We start from the raw sequence: 26,711 nt of genomic DNA, 5'->3' as shown, positions 1-26,711 counted from the left end.
TACCTTTGTAAGATTGTTTCGACGATTTTCGATCATTGCGTAAGATGCTACGCTATTTCAGTTTCATAATTAAATTAAGTCGAAATTTTGCGTATTTTAAAAATTAATATTTGTTTTGGTGTAAATAATATCATGAGTAAAATAATTTTAAAGAATTTAATCACTTATTGAATGCCTTATAAAATAATATTTAGAAGATATTTTGAAGTTTAATGACTTCTAATTTAAAAGATTTGAACTAATTGTAGGTAAATACAGCTTTATAGTATGTAATGGAAGTATGTTTAATCATGCAATGTAAGAACTCAATAATGTAGGTGTTTGAAATAAATCGTGAATAGTCGCTTTGTATTCCTAGAATTTCTTTTCAGATATAATTAAAAAGAAGAGAAAGATTTGATTTTTGCTTTATTTTTGTAGTTTTTCAGGAATAATTTTCCAGCTCATACTGAATAATTATATTGTTTAGTTAATGATGTCTCCAATATCAAACTTAATTCCATACAATTCGGACAATTACAAAGTTAAAATAAATTTCCATTCGGAAATGCAAAGTTAATTTCAATTAATTACTTAATTTCACTCTTTAATTATAGAATTAAGTATAGTTAAATAATTATGGAATTAAGTATAATATTCATTAACTAAATACTTAAATCCATACAACAATGCAAAGTTGAAATATATTTCCCCAAATATTTCATAATATCCTTTCTGTAAACAATTAGGTCACACTACTTCTATGCAATCTCTATAAGTTGTTTAATATAACAATTATTTCCTATTTGTACATTTTTGAAGCGAATGAAGTTTTTAATCAGGTAACATCACATTTCATATTTACTTTGACGCATTATTGGGTCATCAAGAAAGTAATTTTTTTTAAATGTAAAATAAAACTTAATTTTTTTAGCACAAAATAAACAATATTCAGTCAATTACCTTCCATTCTGTTTCATGATCATATGTTAAGTAACTGGAAATTTCATGATCATAGAACTTATGATCCTTATAACAAAAAATTCATCAAAGTGTAATTTAAGTTCATCATTATTACTGAATTTTTTACCATTTAAAAGGCTTTGAAAATGTCAAAATAAATGACAGTCCGATGTTTCAAAGCTTGGGGTATATGGGGACTCTGCAAACAGCAATGGAAGAGTGATCCACCACAATAATGCAAAGCCTCAAACGTAAACCTTAAAATTTGAATTTTCAGTTAGTAGCCAATGCCTTTAGACTCCAATGACTCAGTAGCCACTTTTTTCTTAAATCTAATGAGTCAGTGACCAATAACGATAGATTTCTTTCGTTTAATAACCACCTTTTGCAATATTTTTTCTTGCATGGATTAAATTTTATTTTTAAAAAAATTCATATGTGAAAAAATCTAGGGCTGTGATAGTTATTTCAGCAATAAAAATAATATAAATATGATACAAAATTTAGTAAAACATGTTGACTTTGAAGAACTTATTATTGATGAACTTATTATTAGAAAATATTTGGGGAGACAAAATACATTTAATGTATATGTTACCATGAATGACCAAAATCAAGAGAATGTCCACTTTCACCGGTGAATGTCAACAATCACAGCATTACTGGTTAAATGCATACAGGGCAGTGGCACTTGACCTTAAGAAAACATCGATGTAGAGCATACCGGGCAGTGTGACTTAACTGGACCCAGCATATAATTCGGACATTTACCAAAGCGACTATGTGATTGTCAACATTCACCAGTAGAAGTCAGCAATAGCCAATTTTGGTCATTCACTGTACATACATTGCAACTTCGAAATATGTGAATTGTTAAAAAATTATCCTCCCACATAAATTTTTAAACCATAAATTGATGATCCTGAAGGATCAAAATTTAGAATAGGACATTTTAGTGAAGATTCTGTTTTCCAGAGTCTCTTTCTACATTGATGTACTTTTATCTTTAAGCGATTTTTTTAAAAAAAAGTGATGGAAAGAAAGTGATCAGCTGTATATTTAATTTAAGTCGCCACTTTTTTCCATTGACTAGTCACGTGGCGAGTGGTGAGTAGTTGTTTTCAGGTTTAATCACACACCTCTGGCAACAAGTAAGAAATTATTGAAGCTTCGTTGAGAAGTGATGCTACAATCTCCCATCTACTTATACTTTGAATTAATGGACTATCATGCATTTTGAAATTTACAAACCTTTTTAAATTGTGAAAGTTTCAACAATAACCTCTAATCACACTAGGTTGTCTTTTCTGCTGGTTAGCACCAAACGTACTACAAGACCAGGATCATAAAGCTACCAGATATAAATTAAAATTCCATGTACTATAAGAAATTCCAGATTGAATTACGGAAAAAAGTACCGGTACCAAGAGTGCAACATTCGTTACATACATTTTTAGAGTAAAATTTCATATCTTAATTTTTACAGTAATATTTATTTAATTACAATGATTTTCCAGTAATTATTGCAAAGTAAATATTACACGAAAAATTACGGTGTACTAGATTTTTTGTCCTATAAACTTTTAGGATAAAAATGGATTTTACGGTTAATAGTATACCTGAGTGCAAATACTGCTTACCGCAATTTTTTACAGTGCGGAAAATATTCAACTCATTAAAGTTAATTTTCTATGTAAAAATATTTGAGTTTTATTTTACACTAACAAACAGAATTGCTTTTTTGGCAAACCTATAGCATAAGGTATGATTTCCGAATTTTAAATTTTTAGGAATTTTCGTGCATCACTCTCAAAGTTATGATGCAACGTTGTATAGAATGCTACATTAAATTCCAAAGTTAATTTCATATTTAATAATATTTATCTCTACCATTTAAGCAATCTTATATAAGTTGAAGATGCCACACCATCAATTCATAAGCGACTTGCCGTCAACATAACAAGAATGAAACAAAAACGAATAACACTATACTTTGATTGAACTTCAGAATACTTTTCGAGAACTTTCGAAAAACTGTGGACCAAATGTTTCGAACGTGCTTATGATACACTTAAAGAACACAGATTATTACATCTTTAGCAAGGGGTGTTCAACTCAAGAAATTGCAGTTACGTACAAGTTCCTAAACACGAACCTCGACTAGAGCTACCCCCACAATTTATATTAATTAAGAGGCTCGGTGGCCTGGAGCTGGGAAATGTGTTGGAAAGTTTTCAGACAAGGAAAATGACCCTCATGGAAGGACATAAGTGTTGGACTCTCCCAAACTAAAAGCTAATTTGAGTTTTCAAATGTTCCTTGAAACTTTAAGGATTTCGGGTTACGATTCGAAGATTAGGGATGTAAACTTTGTTCTATGCGTCACGTACATTTTAGATGTTTGGATATTTCTGATAACGGAAATGATTTAAAATTCTTAGAAAATCAACTATGTAATGAAATTTTATTATGACATCAAAGCCTTTTAATATATTTAGTATACACTTGAGACTTTTTTTTTGTCAAATTATGAAAGGTTTTAAATGCAAAATATAAATTAATAACAATATGCTACGTTGTTCAAAATAAGAGATTTTTTTTTAATTTACTATTTTTTTTTAATTATTTAAGATATTCTGTAAACTAACTTGTTTTTATGCATGAAAATGGAAACTTACTTTACATGAAAGTGTTCAACTTCCATTGCGAATTCATGTAAGTAAACGATTTTAAAGAGTAAACATATAAGTTAACAGATATCTAGAAAAAAAGACGTAAGGTTTGTTAACCTCAAAAGCGCTTATACTTTTCGCATTTTTTTTGTTATGTTTCAGATTCGTGTATTGCTCCTGTGGCTATAGTGTGTTAAATTCACAATTTTACTCATTATTTTCTCCAAATAAAAAAAAATGCAATTTTTACTGAAATTAAAAAAAGTCAGTAAAATCAATTTATTCTAAAACCAGTCACAACACACTAAAATAAACTCTTTGAAAATTAAAATCTTACATAATTAACAACTTTTTAAATTTTTTTTTAAGGAACATGAAAAAATATTTGTTTTTATTATTTTTTAAGCGAGTGTCGTTGTTGTTACTAATGCTACTACCAGCAAACTTGCTATGGAAATCCAAGCGATTTTAAGGCTGAGTAAGTGGCGCCATCTATGGCCAAGAATACAACTTAAGCCCCACAGACCTCACTGCCCGTTTTACAGGAAGGACCCTTACACATTCCATTCATTCATTCATTCATTTACAGATCGTTATTTTGACCTGAACCAATGAAAGATCGATCTTCAGTTAGTACGCCAGATGTATCGATTTGATATGGAAATTTGGAGGACTTTGTGGTCCCGATAAGTTAAACGCGCTCCATTTATGACACGGAGATTATTCGGCCGGCAGGATTCAAACTTACAATCTCACGAATATGAGCCAAGTTTTTTACCAACCAGGGTATCCCGGCAAATGTACTTAATGGTTCTTACTCCAGTTAAACCTCAATTTTTAACATGTTTTAAAAATAATTTAATTGTAAATTTTACAAAATTCATGTTCCGGGTTGAAAACGACGAATTCACTGACAGGAAATCGGACTACATCTACAAGTACTGTTTCAATTTTACAAAATAATAATACAAATAATTTTGACAAACTGGACTGAAATAATTTTTACTATAAAACTTCTGAAAACGTTCCCTGTCATATACCTCTTATGAACCACCACAGAAAAGAACCAAATCTTACAGTATAGAATAATAATGCTCTGTTAAATCAATAGATTTTGATGATACATAGTAAATACTCTTTTACAGATCAGATGTAAATATTGGAGAATTATAATTTTTTTAAAAAAATATTATTTTTCTCCATTATTTCGCATATTATGTTCATCCAGCAAAAATTAATTCCGACCACTATGGTAACAATGCGCATACTTAATATGACAAAGTGATCAAAAGTACACTGAGAAAAACTGTTTGGCCATAACAAACGGAATATGGTAATATTTAGCGTGATTCTGTCTCATTGAGAACACCAAAAAGCTCGGGAATTTTTATAAAAGCGCGTTGGAAATGCTTTTGTTAATTAACAATAAAAGTAAATTAAAAAATAACAATTAAATATGGTTCTATACAATATGATAAAATTTGGTAATTGTGGTGAAATATGGTAATTTTTTCATATCTTAGAGCATATAATGAAAACCATTTATTTAAATGACTTAGTTTTCAGTTTTGTATTGGTTATTAGATGTGTGGTAATAAGAACTACAGTTTTAAAAATTTCCGGTGCACCTGTACAATATGAAAGGAAAAATTAACGAAAGAATGGCTTAATTACCCTATATTTGATCCTGTTAATTAGAATGATGGTTTTTTTTATCCGAAAAGTCCTTACAATACAGTACGGTAATTCAACAAGCCTTATTTTCTCCAAAGATTTATGTTTTAAGAATAAAACATTTCGAATATTGAGTAAGAAATTTTCCAAAATTTACAAAACATTGATATTCTGTAATCTATTTTCTTACTTAATATTTACTTACTTACTTATTTAATAGCAATTTACATATATTTACTTTCAAATTATGCTTTTTTTTACTTTTTCTTTAATTATATATATATATATTTAACCTCATTGAAATATGTATAAAAGTTATGGAAAATGATTGAGTATATCAATTTTCATTCTTTACAGTAAAAGTAGTTTTTCTACAACGTGTTTGCGTTAAAAATTGAATACATTTTTATAGCAATACAAATTTAACATTTTCAACTCTCAACAGTATATGTTTTTATTATTAACTTAAACACAAGATATGTAATAAACTGACACTCTTTAAACAAAATAATATGTACTAACATAAATTGTTGAAGAAAGGTACGTAATGTCTAAACTATGCGATAGTTTATTATCAGTTATAGTTGACAACTACTTATTTCTTATTTAACACTTAAAAGATTATATTACCTTAAAAATTTATTCACAAATTTAAGAACCTATGATTGAAGGTCCTAAAAGTGACATTATTTTTAAAAATCTGAACTTTCAAAGACAAAGATCGTAGTTTTAGTATTTGCTAAATATTTTTATTCTGCAGATAACAGTGCAAACCCAGTTGAAGTGAAATAGATCGAAACTACAATTAGCAAAAACAATCAGCTTTTAACTCTTGAAAATTTTTTTGTAGCTTGAATTAGCACCCCAAGTATGTAAACGTTAAGCTGAGAATATTTTAAACAAAGTTTTATTATCAGATGATGAGAATTTCTAACGAGAATCTATGAAAATGCTTTTTTTTCTGGGGTTACTTGAATTACCATATTTTTTAAAAATAAATACTTAAATGATAATTCCAAACGAGCTATTTCAGATCATATGAAATATATTAAATTATTACGTATGATACCAATTCACTAAAATCCAAGAATTTGAAATTCTATTGAAGTTTTTGGGAGTGAAAGACAATCTGGTTTAAGGCATCAGACTAGTGAAATATCTTTTACCTTTCTTTAAAAAAATTTACTTTTGCTTGTATTCTAATTATTTACAAAGTTATAACAGTCTTTGCACAAAACGATAACAGTGGATAGACTAAATATTTTAAGTTTTTAATGTGTTTATCTCGAAATTATATTTTTTTCACATTTTACACTACCTTAAACACGATATTAATTGTCTACAATTTTTCACGAATGTTTATAATTATAGCACGCATGTTTTGAATTATAGAATAAGAGGGAAAAGCAGAATTTTATTTTTTATGCATGCTTTTTCGCAAACACAAGCTCTGAAATTTTAAAAAATTTGGTTTTTTAACATCATTGATCCCTAACTCAGCATATGCACTTGCTCTGGGGATAATACATCAAAGCATACGTGATAGCTTTCTAAATAAATTTCTCAAAGGATTTTTTGTCTTAAACTATAACATTTTTTTACAGTGTTTAGCGTACATGCAAATAAAACATTATTTTAAGTAAAAATGGCCATTTAAAAAAAAATCATAATCTAAACACTTTTTTGCTAGTTTTATAAGTTTTCACACTTAATAAATAAAACAAACTAGTTCTTAAACTTCTTATTAATAATTCAAAAAAGAAGTTGTCGAAACTAGTCGAATACCTTAAATGACAATTAAGGATTCTCGCCAATTGTATGTTTTTGTTTAAAAAATAAAGACCAGACTTAATCTTTAATTTTCAATGAATAAACTCTCAAGCTAATTTACTCAAAAATTACTCCACTAAACTTTTATTTAGAACTTTAATTCCATCGGATTTTCAATTGTATTTAATTCATAAATATCCTTTCTTTTTGAACTACCTATCACTGACTTTACGGGTTTTTACTTTTGCGCAAATTAACCGTCTTCATAGTGCCATTGAAAATTGTGAAAAAAGTTTTGAAGAAGGATTCGATATTCAAATTTGTTTTGAAATCTCAACGCAAAACTTTCCGACAACATTATCTGCATTCAGCATGAAGAGGTATCTCAAAATAAAATAGTACGAGAAAGAGAACTGAGAGGCTCATTTTTCCTCATATTCCCCACCCACCCTAACTTGACGCACATTTACCCTGAGACCCCCCTTTCTCCCACCTATCTAAAGCTCCTCACACCCTTTCCCAATCCCAAAAGCGGGAGAACGTATATACATATTCATACCTATTTATATTGGTGAAGGCAACTTTTCCCTAAGAAATGTCTTTAAAGTTTCTTGGTAGAAAGAACATCTGGTATGATCCCAACTCACATCAGAAAGACATAAAAACTTTGGAAGATGAGAGTAAAAAGAAGAAGAAAAAAAATAACTTCTTATTTTCTATATCGATTTGCGCATTTGGACATCCATTTATTTTGCTTGTCTCTCTCCTTTACCTGTGTAGCTAACTTTCTTTTATTTATTTTTTCCTTCGTCTATCTAGAGGGACAAATATAGACGTTAGTGTGGCCTCTTTTGCACTTTCTGATAGTTCCTATCATTTATCTTTTAGAAATCTTTCCGAAATATCTTTATATTTACCGCGAGCGATCTTTGCTTTTTTTTCGTTTGGTTCTTTTCGTTTTTTTTTTTCAGTTTGGGTCTTTTATGCCGTATTTATTGATGGCATCTAAACGGTACAAAGTTTTTGTCGTTAAACTTGTGGAGAGACGAAAATGTTTAGCCATTTTTAATGTCTTTTACTAAACATTTTGCTTTTTATTGCTAGCTCATATTTTTATGCGTAAAATTTTGAATTAAACTTGCGGTTTCACAGATGACTTGATCGACGTTATTAATGTAATTTTTTTTCCATAATTCTAATAATCCTGAAAATTTAATCATCTTATTTAATTGTTTATGAAATGAAATATATCTCGTCTCATTGTATATTTGAAGCAGTTTAGGGGAATTTTTTCAGATATTTTGCTATTTTAAAAATAATTTTTTGTTAAAGAAATTACTTTTTAAGTAAAAAAGGACGCTAGTGAGCAATAGTTTTCTTCAATCCAGCAGTGCATATTTTCTACGTTAAAAATATTGTTAAAAAAATTTTACAAATATAAATGGACTTCTTTTATCGTGTTTCGATAAAACATTGCAATATGGGAATTTTTTTTACGTAATAGATTTATTCCATTTATGATATTTAATAAATCATTCTAATACACAATCTTCTAATCAAATAAATTTCGCTGTTTGTTTGTGATATTTTATTTAAAAAAAATCTAATTATTTATTTTCCTGACAATTGAAAACATGAATTCATCATGAATCGAGGATTATTTAAGAGATTTAAATATGGTTCTAAAAAAGTTTCCCTCTAAAGAAGACATCAAGTTTCGCTGATACGTTTATTTAAAGACCATTTTGCTTAATTAAGCATTGTTTAACTATGCAAAAAATGAAAGAACAATCAAAACACTAATCATTAAACTAGATTTTAAATTTCAACCTCTGTTTTTGTGATTTAAAGTAAATTGCGCTAAAAATGCGGAAGAGGAAAATTGTGATAAATGGTAATGTGATGAATATTACACTAAGTTTTTAGACCAATGAGGAATTTAAACTGTAAAAGATACTTTTATCTATTTTCTTAATATTTTTTTTTTAAATTATCAACATTTTCAAAAAATTACATCATGAATCACACTTTCTCAATAATATTGTGGCACCAATTGTAAATTTCTTTAATTCGTCATGAAAATTTTTAACACAAAATTAGGCTTTGCATTCTAACATTTTTTGTAACATTGGAAATGTTACAAATAATAAAAAATTCTATAAAAAAAATAAATGAAAGCAAAAATATTGTCAAAATTAATATTTCTCTGAAACGATTTTTTTAATTGATGAGGCAGTTAGAAATCAATTAAATTATTTAAATTTAATATTTAAAATTACTTATGTAAGTAATATTTATAATTTCAAGCTTAATATGAATTTATAAAGAAATAGCTTTTATCTATATGAGCAACATTTTCAAAATTAATGAAAAATTTGATTTTTTTTTCTAATTTTAAATCAAAAATACTAACCTGTTTTCCGAAATTTCTATTTTTACAAATTTTAAGGATGAGAATAAAAACATAAGAAGTATAATATTTCCTTTCAAATTCAAAAAATTTAATTTTTTCTGGTACAATTAACAAAGAACTAGTTTATTCTTAAAAGTTTTTAATAACCGAAATTTTCCTGCAGAATAAACTCATCAAAGAATGCTAAAAATGTGAGTTTTGAACAAAAGAAATTATGAGATTTTTACTTTTTTTAGTTTCTTACAGAAGAAATCTAATCTGTTTTTTTAATGCTTACTAATTTTTTATAACTAATAAAACATTATTTGAAGCTTTATTTTGTTTTAAGTAATTTTTATTTTGAATTTAATGAAAACTCTTGTTAAAATAAGCTGTTTTTGAATTCTAACGAAGTCGAAGGAGCAAACAAATAATTATTTTTGTTTTAACTTTAACTTTTGACTTATCATAATCTTTACAAAAACTAAAAAATTTATGACATAAAACATTTACTACGGAAAAAAATTTTTTTTCTTTATTATTTTATTCATAATCTCCGTTTTTATTGTTATCTATTTTTTTGTAAATAAAATACAAAAAGAAAAAATTTGAATTTAAAATATTTATTCACGAATTAGTTTTCAGTTAATATACGTACAGGCTAAACTTATTTAAAATAGTTAGAAGAATTTTAGCACTTTTGAAAACTTTTTTACATTTTGCAGTTGCAGACAAATTTAGGATATAATTAACAAGATGGAAACCATATGGACTGAGAAAATAATTAACAATAAAATCCTAGAGCATTTTAAATTTATTATTTTCATAAAGTATTTCCTTTTTTAGAAAAGTTATTTAATTTTTCATCAACATATTTAAGCATAAGACATAACTAAACTCATGAGATTTTAAGTTAAATTTTATGAATTTTATAATTAAACTTTAAGAAAGCATATAATTCAATGTACATAATTTATATATCAAATAACTTAAGTACACTTTTAATTTAAGAGCGTAATTCGCAATTAAGTTAAATTAAGTAGCTTTTAAAAGCTATTTTTAACATATTTTTGAATTTGAATTTTTAATAATAAATAAAGTTGCAAGAAATTTTTAAAACAAAAGTTATTTAAAAAAGGCAAAGAATAAATGTTAAAAATATTATGTCATGGTATTCAATAATAATTAATATTTTAATAATAGTAAAAAAGTATTATGAAATATTGCAGAAATCAAACGTATCATTTCGCTTTTAAATTTTGTTTTAATTACAATTCACTTATAACAAGCCCTGATTTAAACAGGACCCGGATTTAACGAGAAAAACGGAAATAATAATTGGTACAATATTAGGTCTATTGCAGCCTAGATCACTTTTAACGAGAAAAAATAATATTTCTGGGATTAATTTCACCAAATACTATTAAACTAAGCTTTCTTGGAACAATTCCGTTCTGATGTCTTTCAGGCCACGAAATTCTTTTTTGATATCGACGATGTTTTTAAGTCTGAAAAACAATAACATAGCAATGAGGCAAAACAGTTCAAAACAATTAAACTACTGTCTTTTGCGCTGAACAGAAATAAAAAGATAAATAAAATTAGAAAATAAGAACTATATTTATGATTTAGTAAGTATGATTTTTTTTCATGGACCCGTGTTTTACCAGTACTCGTTTATAACGAACAAATATTCCAGTCCCATCGTACTCGTTATAACCGAGCAATATCCAATATCCAATTGTAATTCGCAATTGTGTCTTATAATTAAATTTACTCTCACTTCCTTACAATGAAAACGCAACTGCTTGTAAGAGTTTGAATGATAACATGAATGTTATTTCAATTCTTAAGCAAATAAACTCACTGATTTAAGAGTTTGTTTTGAATCACATTACTCAGATAACACTACAAATGACCATATATGGCAGTACTTTTACTTTCGTTACTTGTACCGCCGGTACAAGTAAAAAGTACGTACTTTTACTTGTACTTCGTTACTTTTTAAATTTAGTACTTTTACTTGTACTTTCGTTACTTTTTTAGGGAAAAAGTACAAGTATTTGTAACGGAAATATCGAATGAAATCGTTACTTTTTTCTAAAACTCGGTAAGCTTTCTAAAAAAACAAAAAATTAAATTTAAAAAAAATGCTTATGTTTTTTTAATTTATAAAATTAATGTGCAATATATATGCATTCACAGCTAACTTCGTGTTTAAATACCTTCTGTTTCAACTTATACTGCACATTCAATTATTTTTTACTAGCTCAAAGATCACAAAGCTATCTGAAACCCCGTGTTTGCTTTGTTTATGTTTGTGCTTTTAAAACGCGTTTCTAAAGAGTAAAACAATTTTAAATCAATGGTAATTTAAATAAATAAAAATAATAAACTAAAAATTAAAATCAATAGATAAAATTTCTTTTTCGTGCAAATCCATAAAAAGTTTGATATTAAAATTATATTTGATTTTAAAATTATATTATACGATTATATTATAAAATTATATTATAATATTCTTCCGAATTTAAAAATAAATTAATATCCATAACTTTCAAAATTAAAAATAATTAAATAAATAACAACAATTTTGCAAAAACATTAAAGAACATAAGAATATTATTCAATAAAATTTTAGGTTACTTTGAATTTTCGATTTCCTAGAAATGTACTTTTAAATCGTTACTTTTTTTGTTTAGTACTTGTACTTTTACTTGTACTTTTTACTCGTTACTTCTTAAAATAAGAACTTTTTACTTTTTACTCGTTACTTTTTTTAAAAATACTTGTACTTTTACTCGTTACTTTTTAAAAGTAACGTTGCCATATATGCAAATGACTCTCGTCTGTAAAAGAAATATCTGTCGGTTCAAAAACTTTGCACCTTTTTAGATAAATAAATTTCCTTTCCGTCTCTTTAAGTTATTTGCAAACAATTATACGAAGATAAACAGTAGTTTGTTCTTGCGCAAATAATTACGAAGATAAATGAAAACGATTTTCTAAAACCTGACTTTTATAAAATGTTTGTAAAACTTATATAATGCAATAAGTTTAGTTTCTTTTTTAAAGTTTAATCCAATGAAATTTAATTCCCTATGGAGAGGCTCCTAATATTGTATACGTAGTTTAAGTTCTAAAAGAATTTTTCTGCTTTTTTTATCACGATTTAGTTCTCATGATTTTATTTTTTTTTTACTTCATTACCTTGTATTGCCTAAACTTATATTGATAATTAAAATAAATAATTAAGTGCAAAGTTTCAATGTGTTTTTTAATTTTTGAATTATCATCGCAATAAAAATCTCAGCATTATTACTTAAAAATCAATAATTTTATCTTTGTTTCATTCAGTTATTTTCAACTATTCTATGTATTATTGATTTGAGAAGTTATTAAATTTGGGAAATAAAAAATTCATTTCCAAATAAAAGTAAAAAAATTATAAAACTATATTCTATGGTACATAGTAGACTATCAAATCTTACATTCATTTATTTTTCAATAGTTATTCAAAAATACAGTAATTATTTAATTTATTATTAAGACATCTGCTCTTTTTCATGAGTTAGCCATGACGTTTTAAGACGCATTTTAATCTTTTAATTCATTTTTATTCAAAATTGATTAAAAGTCTTTTTGTGAAGTTAAAAATTCTCTTTCTTTAATGTCAAAAATATAGATTTTTTTATGCAAAAACTGATGACCACAGTAAATAAAAAAAGAACAGTAAAAGTTTTCAGAAGAAAGCATACTGCGAGCTTTCAGAGAAATAGTGAATATCTTTTGCCATAGTGAAGATCATTTCGATGGAAAAAAACCCCGCATTTGCGTTACATGGAGAGGAAAACCATGAAAATCTTAACCCCATGATCCGTCTACCACTGAGGAAATTTAACGTCCGTATTAGCATTGTGGTCGGTGCGAGCCGGGTACGGGATTATTATCGACCAGCCGCATCAGGGATTCGAACCTGCCTCATCTTATTGGAAGGCAAAATCTCCATCCCCTGAGCCATCACGGCTCAGTTGTTAAATTTTATAACCATCGTTGAACAGGTGACCCAATTTTGAATTTACGACTTCCAATGGTCAACTCCGTATAGCCTTTTATTTTGAACTCAATCCAGAAGACAAGGGAACTCCTGGATCAAGTATCGGGAGAAATTTGCCTTCATGGAGGACTTTTTGATAGAGCTAACTCTCGTTTGCGTTGCATGGAGGGGAAAACCACAAAAACCTCCCACTGTTAGCCTAACGGCAAGAGAACTCTAACCCATGATCCGTCTACCACTCAAGATATTTCACGTCAGCGCTGCGGTCGGTGAGATCCGGATGCGGAATTTGTATCGACCAGCCATCGCTGGCATTCGAACCATGTTCACCATATTAGAAGGCGAATTCTCTATCCCCTGAGCATCACGGCTCAGTTGTTAAATTCGGGTTGAACAATGAAAAGGTATATTTTTTGCTGTGCCCACTTTCTCAAGCAAATTTTTTGAGAAGTGTTTAAAATAAAAAGCTCAAGGATGAACTTTTGTAAGCTTATACATTTTTGATTCAGTTGTATTACTTAATCATTGTTTACCTCATATATAATAAAGAATGTGACAAAGTATTTAAATTTATTTATATTTTACTAAAAATATGTGTCAAAAAAATTAGCGAAAGTAATCACTGTGAAATGACCTTCAACGTTACGTTAAGTTATTACGTAACAAAATTTATATTTTTCATTTTAAATTAATGCAGCCTAAGTTTCACTTAAACAAAATTCTGTAACAAAATGCATTTCTTAATCTGTATCAAAGTATTTACTTTGAAAAAAAAATCATCATTTTGTTATGAATGTTTTGAACGTAAAATGTTAAAAATATTCCTGCTAAATCAAATATCTGGCAGAATTGAAAGCAAAAATAATTTAAAGTTTCTTTTTCTTTCTTTTTTTTCACTTTATCATTAAAGAGTTCAAGTACAAGACACTATAGAACTCTGTTAAAATATTAATAAAATATTTGCTTACACTAATAATATTGAATATATTAAGAGCCCCGTTTAGTCAGGAAAGAGATTTTACTTCATTCCACGTTAATAAAAATGGAATTCGATGGAATTTTGAAAAATTATCACTTTATTTTACACCCTGAAATGTGTGTATTTTATCGAATTTCAAATTTTAAGCTTGTAGATAATATTAAAATTTGAACTTTTAAAAGCTCTTTGAAAACATTTTAAAAATATTTACAGCCTCAAAATTTGAAATTCGGTACACAGTTCAGCAAATTACATCTCAATGAATAAAATGGAATAAAAATTAGTTTCTGACTAAATAAGGAAATTTTGCACATTGAATTCTCCGTACACTGTTAGAATTTTCTTTCTAAAATTATGGTATAATAACCGGCAGCTGCCTATCCGTCTGATTAATCGTAAAATTTACGGTAAAGAAGATTTTTTTTAACAATTTACAGCTAGCATAGCTTCAAAATCGCAAAAAGGAAATTTAACTGGACATAGGTGCTAGGCTTTTCGTTATGCAATAGACATTAGAAAGCAGAACACTAGAAACTCTTCAAATGTTCAACGGAATTGAGGAAACATTTTGGTGTCAACGTTGGGACTCGAACCCCAGTTCTGTCGCTCACGAGACTGAGAGATTAACCCTCTCGGCTATAATGTGTACACAGTTATAAAGAACTAAGTTGCTTCATTGCACGGGCTTAGTTAGTGCCATAAAACTCTGGTTGCTTAACAGTATTAGGTAGAAGCTGTTAATAAACGGGTTTTTTTCACTATTAACTGTTTGATTACCATCTTATTTATAGTTATTTAACTGTTTTGTTTGTGTATGATAAAATGACAATAAAATAAATTGTTATTTAACCCTTTTTTCGGAGACAAAAAAGGATGACGTGAAATATCTGTCCTGTCTGATGAAGACCCTTAATAATTACTAAAAGGAGTTATATTAGTATGCATTCTGAGATGCAATATTTGTCACAAATTTTTATTTTATTATTTAGTGAGATAGTGGTATATATACGTAGTATATTCTGAAAGAAAAATAGGATGATAATGTTCATAAATTTTTCCATTTTCTTAACAAAGTATGCGGCAAAATAGCTTTAACGAAAGCTCTTTAGTTTTTAAGTTTAGCTCTTTAGTTTTAGTTTTACGCTAACAAGCATACCAAATGCTGAAAAAATGGATTTAAAAATTTTTAAATTTCAAAAAAAAAATCATTCAAATTACTAATTTTTAAATTGCTCGTTTTTGTTCCAAGCGTACCATACAGTGAGTCAAGGTTTTTAATTCTATTAAGTTTTTATGCATTTTAAAAATTACATTAGTACCCAGTACATTATGCTTATTTTTGAATTTACCATAATGTACTGGGAAAACAAAATAGTAATTAAATGGGGAAAAAGTATTAAATATAATTCAATGAGCTTCAGAAATCAAACAAAACACTTCGGAATCATTTTGGACAAACTTAATTTTCGAAAACAAGCTCTTTTCAAAATTCGCATGAATTTAAGAGTAATTTTTTAAATTTTAAAGATTATTTATCATTTTAACAACTTAATTTCAACAGAATCATTTTAACAACCGTTTTCTCTTTATGAGTTTATTATAGTTGCATCACATTCTCATAGCTAACGTAGAAAAATTATCACATTCTAAAAGTGTTATGAAAGTTTTTAGTACCCAACCCACTCTCAAAGATATTTATTTTCAAAGTGAAATCACATATTTAAAACAACGAGTTAGTAAATCAGCTTATTTGAATCGGTAAATTAATAAAATAGCGTATGTGAATCTGGGAATTTATAAATTAATGTATTAAACTCTGTGGATTTATGTAATATTGAATAGGCAAATTAGTAGATTAGCGAAACAATAAATCGAAGAATCAATGAATCTGTGAATTAATTTATAGGTGAATAAGTGAATCAGCTTAATAGTGTAAGGCGAATAGCTTTGACAAACTTGCTAGACAACTAGCTAAATACTTGTTCTTCGAATGGGGTGTGAATAAAATAAGTCAATAAAACAGTACTTACAAAATCATGGACAAAACTGAAAGAAAAATAAAAACACAAATAATAAAGCTAAAATAATGCAAAAGATTTTTTAATTGATCATTATCGTTAAAGGTGACTTTACGTTATTAGATTAGACAAAACGCTATTTAGTAGCTCATCCCATAAAATACAATTTAACTAAATTGCGTATCATCTGGCATAATGCTGTTGCTCGAGGCAACTCATGATACTTAAAATTTGCCACAATCAAGCAACTCTCTCCTGTACTTATATCTTTTCTAGAACACCTATTTCCGCAGTATCTGTCATAAAAATAAATAGTCTTGGAGGTGCTTTAGTAGGCACCAAATTTACTGATCAAATATATTGTCTCGATATAAAAGTATATTCAGTACCTATTAAATCTGCACCAATTATCCTAATGCCAAGAGTGCATTTTATCAAAATTTAGCATCATTGGTGTCAATAATAAGTAGTACGCCGACTTTTTACTGCTATCCATAACGAATAAGTAGATTTGCTCCATTAATTTTGTTTTTTAGTACATTGGTTATTAATATTTCGGTTAATACAAAGTAAGAAAATTAATTAAGCGTCATTGACGTCAATAATAATTTGTCAATTTTTATGCTCTCCTGAACGAATTAGAAACATTTCCCCATTAACTTTGTTTCTACGTTAGCTAATTTTTTACTTCAATTATTAGCTATTACCAAAATTAATTATCATTACCATCAATAATAACATTGACGTTTTTTTTACGTTTCTTCACAACGAATTAATGGTACCGTTTCTCCATTAATTTTGCTTTTTAGTATAAAACTTTTTATTGTTTCAATTATCGTAGATTTCAAATAATTTAGTTTGATAGTAATACGTTTTAAAAGTACGACTCTAAGTAAAATAGACTTATGGTTTCAAATAACTTTCGAAATACTAATTTGGTGGCGTAATCTACCTATACCGCGATCATGTTCAAATAATCTGACAAAACGAATAAAAAATAAATAAATATTACAAAACGAGCGAGAGACAACTTTTTTTTCTGATTAGAGATATCTATAAGCAAGCAAACATTACTGATACTGTCTTTAAAATATGTCACAAAACTGTATCGTCTATTGTTTAATTTTAAAAAAATCTCTTCGGCTAAAACAATAAGAAAACTCCATCTTTAAAATATCTCTGAATTAAAAATATAATTAATGAATTTAAAATCTGGTTGTGTAATTTATTTACAATTGAACTCATTAAGCTTCACTTTGAATGCTCTAATTTATGTGCTAATGTTGTATCCGTAATTCGAAATGCAAACGTACACGCATGCACAAATTCTTTAATTTATTATAGGTATAGATAACTTGAGTTGCGTTAGTTGACAATCCCATTAATCTATACTGAATTTCTTTTTCTCATTTAAGAATGAAAGTCAATTATTTGCATGCCATTAATTTGTAGGCATTTATTTGCAATAAAGTGATGAATCAGTGAGTTGGTGCATTATTTTATAGGTGAATAAGTGAGTCTGCATATTAGTGACAAGAAGTACAAGACGACTGGATTTAACAAATTTATTAAACCACAAGGGGCTAACCCCCTGTTCACTGAGGTCCGATAATTGTTTCGCAATAATTGTTGTTTCTTGCCATAAAACAATTGAAATTATTCAACTGAGAATATATGTCCTAAAAAGAACACTTGACCGCCATTTCCCAAGTCCAAATATTTCTCTTATGATACTACTAACATCTATGAGTGGACATAAATCATTTTTCTAAGTAATCATTTTTTAAAATAACATTTAAAATTAAAAGTATGTTGTTAGAACGAATTTGGCGAGTTCTCAGCTTTAATTTAATATTTTTACTTACCAAACGGACGGATGCATTTTAAATACAATTTTTGCATGCATCACTTTGTGCATGAAGTTGAAAGTTCTGAATCATTAACAAATCTCTTTACCCGTCATTCATAATAGTATAATAATGTAATTTGCACCTAAAATTAATAATTGTAAAACGATAAATAAGTCACTGATTTAAATAACTTAATATTTTAGTCCAGCAATAATAAAAACAATCCTCTTTGAGTCTGAATTTAAAAAACAAACAAATTAAAAACGTAATATTAATAGTACAGGTAAATACCTTTAAATTAGGGAAGCAAAAATATTTACAGGAAAAAAATAATTTCATGACTTGTATCAAATGTATGCTGATGACATCGAAACCAATATGAAAATTAATGTGGGAAAACTGGATCCTACCATGTGGCTTTCCGGTCAATAAAAATGCACCGACAATAGTGGAAAACTGATACACCATCATTAGATTTTTATGTATAGTAAAATAACTAAAGACAGCCAAATATCACCTCAATTCCAACTGAAATATTTCCTTTCTTCTTTCATTTGAGAATGAAAATCATTTATTTGCATGTCGCGAACTGATTCCTAAACATATTTAATTTAATAATGAAAAAAATCATGGAAAGAAAATCTTCTAATTCATCAAAATATCTGTACAATGCATGTATACTATGTATGTTCAAAATCGAATAAAAGTTCGAAAAATTATCGACTTGAAATTAAATCAATTTCATATTCTTATGACAAACGATTAGTACAACTACGATTAAAATAAATTTAGTTTTTTGCGTCATCCTATGACAGTGCAGCCACAAAAAGATATCTATCTATGCTTGATAAACTCCTCTAAGAAAAAGGGGTATATTACATATTTCATTCATTCTGAGTGGATATTTTTTTGGTGCATTTGATAAGAGAAAATCTTCATTGATGTTGAAAAAGTCGACATGTTTCGAACGCTCAAAGAACATAAATCCACAACTCGGAGATCAAAAGAAAGCGGTGTGCCTTCACCTCAAATCCAAATATAAATATTTTATTTTATAACCATCGTTGAACAGCTGACCCAATTTTGAATTTAGGACTACCGATGTTCAATTCCGTAGCCTAGCAATTTTGAATTCAATCCAGAAGACAAGGGATCAAAAATGAGTATTGAGGATCAGTATTGGATCAAGTATTGGTACTCCTGGATCAAGTATTGAGAGAAATTTGTCTTCATGGTAAACTTTTTGATGGAACTAACCCACATTTGCGTTAAGTTGGGAGGGAGACCACGAAAACTGCAAACGATTAGCCTGGCAACAAGGGGACCCTAACCGATATGCTCCGTTTACCACTGAAGATAATTTACGTCTATACACTGGTTAGTGCAAGCCGGGGGAGGGATTTATATCGACCAGGCAGGATTCGAACTCACGTCATCTCATTGGGAACCGAGTGCTCCATCCCTTGAAACACCACGTTTCGAAATCAAAAAATAAATATTTATATAATTAGTATATCATAGTAGATAAAACTATCTTCTTTCTGTAGAAAAAAATTAAAAGAAAAACTAAACACTTTCGCCAACACTTTTATCCCTTTATGAAAAGACTGAAAAAGTCCTTCAAAAGGATGCCAGACACAAATGGATTTCGAACGATAAGAATTTAAAAAGAAACTAATTCTTCAATTTCTATCTTTTAAACAACAAAATCATTTCAAGTTATCGCGTGGTTGCTGTAAGTACCAATCACAAACTCAATAAACTGAGTTCATTTTCTAAACATGTTTAAACTATAGGAACTTCGTTCGTAATTAATCAGGTTTGTTTTGTCATCCGGTTTATTATCAGCCCAACTCCAAATCAAACACAACCCAGTCATTGCTTTGAATAAACCAGATAATAATGAACAAACATTTACCTTTTCCTGATAAAGAGTCAATTGAGGCGCCGTCTTTTCTTCCGATTTTTCCCGGATTCTCCGCGTGGTCCGGTTTTCGGGAAAGTTGGAGAAAATTTGAAAAGTGCTACAATAGAGACCTCTTCTCAAGTCAAGTGCCGCATGGCATCTGTTGGTATCGGACGAAACGGAACAACTGGAATAAAAAGGGGGCGGTTTTGGGATGGAGAGATTTTTGTGGGGCGCATGCGCCCTCCAGGGGGCGGGGAAGATCCTCTTTGTTGTTGTTAGTTTGGGAAGCGACGACTCTTATCATTCGCTTTCTGCTTTTTTATTCTTGGTAAGATTTTTTTTTCGGAGTTTCTCCGACGGAGAAATGTTGCGCAACTTTTTTCCCGGATATTTTTTTTCTCTTCTGTCCCATCGGCGGGAACAGGAAAAAAAAAACTCGGTTATCGCCGGAGATAGCAATTTACTCACAGGTGTGATAAATCAATGCTTGAAATTGTTTTCTAAATTATCTTTTAGCTTAACTTTTTTTTTCTCTGTCCTTTTTTTTACTAAAATTATAGAATATCAAACGAACATAAAAAATATAGAGTTAAATTATTTTTTGAATAATCAAATTAAAAATGTAAAAATATTTTTTTTAAAAAATCTTCTTATTTTAATTAAATTGCGAATTATAAAAATAAATATGCTTCTTTGTAGTACTGAAGCATTTGAAAACTTTCTCTTTATGTATTTCGTTCGAAGCTAAACATCTTCAGGGGGACATGAGACCATTAAAATGATTATTTTTAGGTAGAAATTTAATTTTTGGAGTGTAACAATGATATTATAAAATGCAATATGCATGAATTTTCAAAAAAAGCATTTTCGAAAAACTGTTGAACTCCACCACCTGTTCGCCGACGCTGCCCGACCCTCGAAAGTTACTATAAAATCTTATGCGATTTGCTTTGTGAAACATGCTCGCTTCGTTCAATACTAAATTAAAGCCATTTGAAATGCGCTCTAGAGTAAAATTTTATGAGTTAGATTGATTATTAATATATTTAAGTCTAATTCCTATTTAATCTATTAAATCTAAATCCTATGAGCCGTGGTGACTTAGGATCGAATCCCAGCAATGGCTGGTCGATTGGAATTCCGCACCCGACTCGCGTCGACCACATTGCTAACGTAAAATATCTCCAGTGGAAAACGGATCACGGGTTAGAGTCCCCTTGCCATTAGGCTAACCATTAGAGGTGTTTGTGGTTTTCCTCCCCATGAAACGCAAATGCTGGTTAGTTCCATCAAAACGTTCTCCACGAAGAGAAACTTCTGTCAATACCTGATCCAGGAGCTCCCTTGTCATCTGGATTGGGTTCAAAATTACAAGGCTACGTACGTTGGTAGTCGCAAACCCAAAATTGGAGTGACTGTTCGATGATGGTTATAAAATAAACTATAAAATAAAAAAATAAATTGCTGAAATAAAAAGTTTTAAACATAAATAGATGGCACGCAATAGAAAAACTTTCAGGAGGAAAGCAATAATTATGCTTTTAAAAAACGTCATGTATGACAAAACGTCTGTTACGCATTCTTTGAGTGTTGCGTATTTCTTTCATATAACTGTCATTAATGCTTTATTTTGCTCTTCGCGTACGCGTTTTTATTGTACTTAAAAAGCGTAACTTCACGAATAATACTCATTTTTCAAGGAATAACAGGAATAACAATAACAACGAACATCGTTATAATTCTTGCACCACATAAGCGCAATTAAGACATATTATAAAACATTTTGCTTGCTGATATGACTATTTGCTTTTAAATTTTCTGTTCTTTCCAGCAATAGCTCAGTTTGTTTCATCTTATCATTGACCACGCTGGAAAATAATTATCATTCAGAAATTTGTAAAAATGTAATTTTACGCTTTCATGTTTATGATAGCTCGCATGCTTGATATTTCAGTGCTTTGCTGGCAACGCAAAAAGGAAATGATAGTTATCTTTCTCATCATCTAATAAAATTTAGATATAGGTAAGGAAGATTTTCATTGGAGATATTTATTTGGGGACATGGGAAATATTTTTAAATACGATATATAAAAAAGTAAGTTAATGTATCATTACTTTTTTTGTTATTTTATTAAGCTTCTTTAGCTAGAAAAACTGACAAAAAATGGTTTTCTGATATCTATACTAATAAAATTTTAATTTTTATGATTTTAAAGGTCAAACGCTTCTTAATTCTAAATGATTATTATTGGTGTGTGTATATATATATATTTATTTATTTATTTGATAATTTGAAACCATTGTAAGGATTTAAGTAATTTAAAATAGAAACACTGCTTAACTGTTAATGGTTTACGAATTGTGGTTCTTAAATCTATTTTCTCATAAATAAACTTTGCGGGTGAACTTGTATCTGGAAGTTAGAGTCATGAAGAAATGGTAAGTACTGTTTTTATGTGTATATTTATTTATTTTAGCTTTTAATTTTTATTTGTCACTCTAAAGTGTATCAACAATCCCTTAGTCGCTTTGGTGAATGTCCGACATATTTGTTATATCCGATTTGATATTAATTCGTTCGTTGATATCATTGTATTTATTCGATATTTTAATATCTGATGAATATAGATTAGGAGAAGCATCAGTGTTCGAGGTGCCGGTTAAATGCATACTGATCAGTAGTACTTGACCTTGAAAAAAACCCTTGATGTAGCTCATACCGGGCAAATATATACCGAGCAGTGGCACTGAACCTTAAAAAAAATTGATGTAAGGCATACCGGGCAAATTTGTACCGGGCAGTGGCACTGATCTGGACCTAGTATATATTTCGGACATTTACCAATGCGACTGGGATGACTATAAACGCTATCTCCTGACTCCCAATCAGTGTCGATTTTTTTAGCGTCAACGGTACTGGCTTATACCGTATCCTGCCCAACTGGAAAAAATGTGTTGGGTACGATAATTTTCTGCATGGTTTTATGGGGTCGGAATAGCCTAGTTGGTAGAACGTTGAACTAGTGTTCGTGAGAACGGGTGGTCCAATCCCTCCTGCCGAAAAAACCTCGTATATTAACTGGTGATCGGCTTGCATTAAATCTGTCGGGGTCACAAAGTCCTCCAAGTTCTCATAACAAATCAATACCTCTGGGGGTACAGAAAGGGAGATTGATCATTCTCTAGTTCTGGTTAAAATTACGATCTGTGAATGTACATATGTATGAATGGGTCTGCCCTACAAAATGGAAGAAACAACATGGTTTTTATAAAGAAATTGCTACTATGGATACTAAGCTATTGAAACTTTATTCAAATTTTTCTATCACGTCAAAAGTGAGAAATTTGTTTAAGCAAATCCATTTTCTAGTTATAAATACGCAAATTTTAGAGCTCTACGCTCATTAGTTAAAGAATTCCTTGCTTTCGTCTTTTTTTCCCATTATAAAGTATAATCATTCCAGTCATAGCCCTTTGAGACCCATAAGGGTTCCATGGAAATTAAAGTTTTACAATTTCGTTTCCAATGGCATAAAGTTTGCCGTATGGCCAGCACAATACACCGAGACCGGTATTATTTCCCAGACAAGCTAGTCCCCATTGATCTGATGCTGGGTGAGCTTGAAGCCACCGCTGCTGATCGAACCATAGTCCTTCACAGTGCCATTACAATATACATTAATTATAATTTATTTCATGTTTACAAAACATGTTTTTAGAATTATGCTTATTTTTGGTTGATGCTGCTCATTAAAATGTCTTGTTTGAAACATTAACATTTTATTAGCTGAGTGTGGGGTTCGCCTATTGTAATTTATAATTTACTAATTCGCCTTAGAAAGAATTTAGAAATTTATTTTTAAGGTCGATCCTTAATCATAATATTGCGGTGAAGTTTTTTATAGTGTGGAATCTTTTTTTAAATTTTTTTTATCATAGGATAATTTTTATTTAAAAAAACTATTGATATTTTTCTTTTATTTTATGCAAAAAATATATCAAAACCTGAGGGTAAAAATGTGACAAATGTGTTTTTGTTCTTTAAACATAGAAATGTATACTCCATTTCGGGATCACTTACCTGAAACATAATTTTATCATTTTTTTTCTTTTTGGATAAATTGAAACAAACTATAAAAAATATACATTTCAGAACGAAAAAAAAAAAACGTTAAATTCGAGTTCATTGTATATTTTCTTATAAATTCCACACAGCAAATTTCCTCCTAAAATTTTTTGCAAAAAGACTCAAAATCTTAATCACCCCAGTATCTTCCACTTGAACGTTATCTTAACTTGAAGGAGTTGACCAGCATAGAGAAGAAAAAATCACAGAATTTCATCACCCCATAGAGAGAGAAAGTGAAGCACTAATTGGCGTCCAGCTAAGCGTGATGCATCATTAATAATGTGCCCCATTATATAATGGGAAAGCGCATGTGCATTAGTCTTAGGCGTAGTCCTACATCAGCACCTACTAATTAATTGTTACAGGGGTGGTTGTGGTGGAGTGTTCTAAAATCCGTGAGTCTCAAGGCTCGCGGAATAGTCACGCCTTAGGCGTAACTTAAAACTTGGATGAGCCTTTCCATCTCCCCCCCCCCTTCCACAGTGAGGCAGACATCACAGTAATTGCATTGAAGCATATTACCATATGAAAAGCACTGAGAAGGCATATACGTTAATTGCGAGATATTAGAATTGGGGACATTTCTTAATGACTCACGAATTGATGTTAATCTCAGTTCGACTCGTTTTAATAGAGTTTAGGGCGATTATTAGGATTATTTAATTTGGAGGAAATGGAATCGTTTAGATGGGTTTCGCATTTATTAATTGTTAAGATAAGAGGGAAGGTGGCTTACAAAGTTTTATCAGAGCCATTTCGTAAGAAACTTAATTAATTGGAGACAAAAAAAAAAGAGGATAGCTGATATAATCGAGTTAATTTAATGTCATCCAAATTGATGGGTGTATATAATATTGATTTTTTTCTATTCCTGTCCATTGTAATTATGAGCTTTATAAATTATTATTTAAACTGTTAGTAGAATATTATTTTTAAGTAGTTTGTAGAAAATTTCTTAGTTAATTAAATTTGTTATATATTAATTTCAAACACATAAAAAACGAGATTTTTACTTCGACCGTAATTTGATAGCTTGTACCGTAACTCGATTTTTTATTTTGACCGCAACTTTTAACATTAACGTAACATTACCGTAACGTTATGTTAACGTTTACGTTATTAACGTAACGTTAATATAACTGTTATATAACGTAACGTTATATTGACCGTAGCGTAACGTATTATTAACCGTAACGTTGATTTAAAAAATGTTTATTTATGTCGGTCGTGCTTTGTATATGATATTTTATGAATTTAATGATGAAGTATGAACGATAAATTCCATTCACTTTCTATTTCTTTAATTTTAACGAATCGATATTAAAATATAATATATTTTTATGATATAGTGAGCCAGTGGTCTCATATTTTACTAGAAGTGGCTGGGAGGCGCAGTTGGTTAGTCGTCGGCCTTCTGAGCCCAAGTCTGCGGGTTCGATCCCCGGCCCGGGCACCGGATTTTCGGGATGCAGAAATCCGCAGCGGCCATGTCGTATGATTATGCGGCATGTAAAAGATCCCTGGAGTGCCTTATTGGCTCTTGGCATTTCCGGCAAAATTAAATTCCTAGTGCACTTTAGCATCCAAATAGAGTCTCGGTGCTGCCATCTAGTGTGGCAGAAACTAGACGTCCAAATTAACATGACCAACGGTATCTCACCTATTGTGGTGGTCCTGAAAGAGTGGATACTACATCTGGAGAACGCACTGGGCCTGCTCATCGGCAAGACCGATTGTGCAGCTCATTGGAAATAAAATAAAAATATATATTTTACTATATATTATATATATACTTTATGGTAATCCTTTATAATTAGGGTAATTATGCCTTCACAGGTATAAATTCGTTTTTACGGTCAATGACTTGTACAATTTTTGCTGATTCTTAACCGTAATATTGCGGTAATTTTTTTACAGGGTAAAATCTTTTTTTTAAAATTATTATAATGGGATAAGTTTTATATAAGAACTATTGGTATTTGTTGATTTTATTGTAAATGATATTGCATCATTCTTTTAGTTTTAATTAGTTGAGAATTAGAAAAACAAAACATTTTAACCGAAATTTGATTCCACTTTTATTTATTAAAACAATTATTATTATTAATATTTTTTTTAAAAGTTTTTGACTGCATTTTGTTACTTCAATAGTAAAGCATAAAAGCAAAATTTCACTTACATTTCAATTGCTTTCTATCGCAAAAAAACGGGCATGGTTTTGGTCTTATTCAGTGCAGTGTAAAAAATATAAAGGACTCAAACACTTTGCTTTTCTATCTGGCAAAGTCTCATCTGTATGTAGGAATTCTTACAAAACTG

The 26,711-nt window shown here is 29.3% G+C and overlaps 1 protein-coding gene across 2 annotated transcripts in view; it reads right to left on the bottom strand.

The window, feature by feature from the left end:
• Nucleotides 1-20,449, bottom strand: part of LOC107444322 (LIM domain only protein 3) — a 142,715-nt gene extending 122,266 nt beyond the window's left edge. Inside the window, exon 1 of one of the 2 annotated variants that reach the window (XM_021147362.3) lies at nt 20,273-20,449. The gene's annotated coding sequence lies outside the window, so the exon portion shown is untranslated. The remainder of the gene's footprint in view (nt 1-20,272) is intronic. The other variant, XM_071179014.1, reaches the window with a different exon arrangement.
• Between the last annotated feature and the right edge of the window lie 6,262 nt (nt 20,450-26,711).

Source organism: Parasteatoda tepidariorum, chromosome 3 (genome assembly GCF_043381705.1).
Source record: "Parasteatoda tepidariorum isolate YZ-2023 chromosome 3, CAS_Ptep_4.0, whole genome shotgun sequence".
NCBI classification, from domain to species: domain Eukaryota; kingdom Metazoa; phylum Arthropoda; class Arachnida; order Araneae; family Theridiidae; genus Parasteatoda; species Parasteatoda tepidariorum.
The sequence above is the reverse complement of the archived record's forward strand: the minus strand, read 5'-3'. Positions and strand labels throughout refer to the sequence as shown.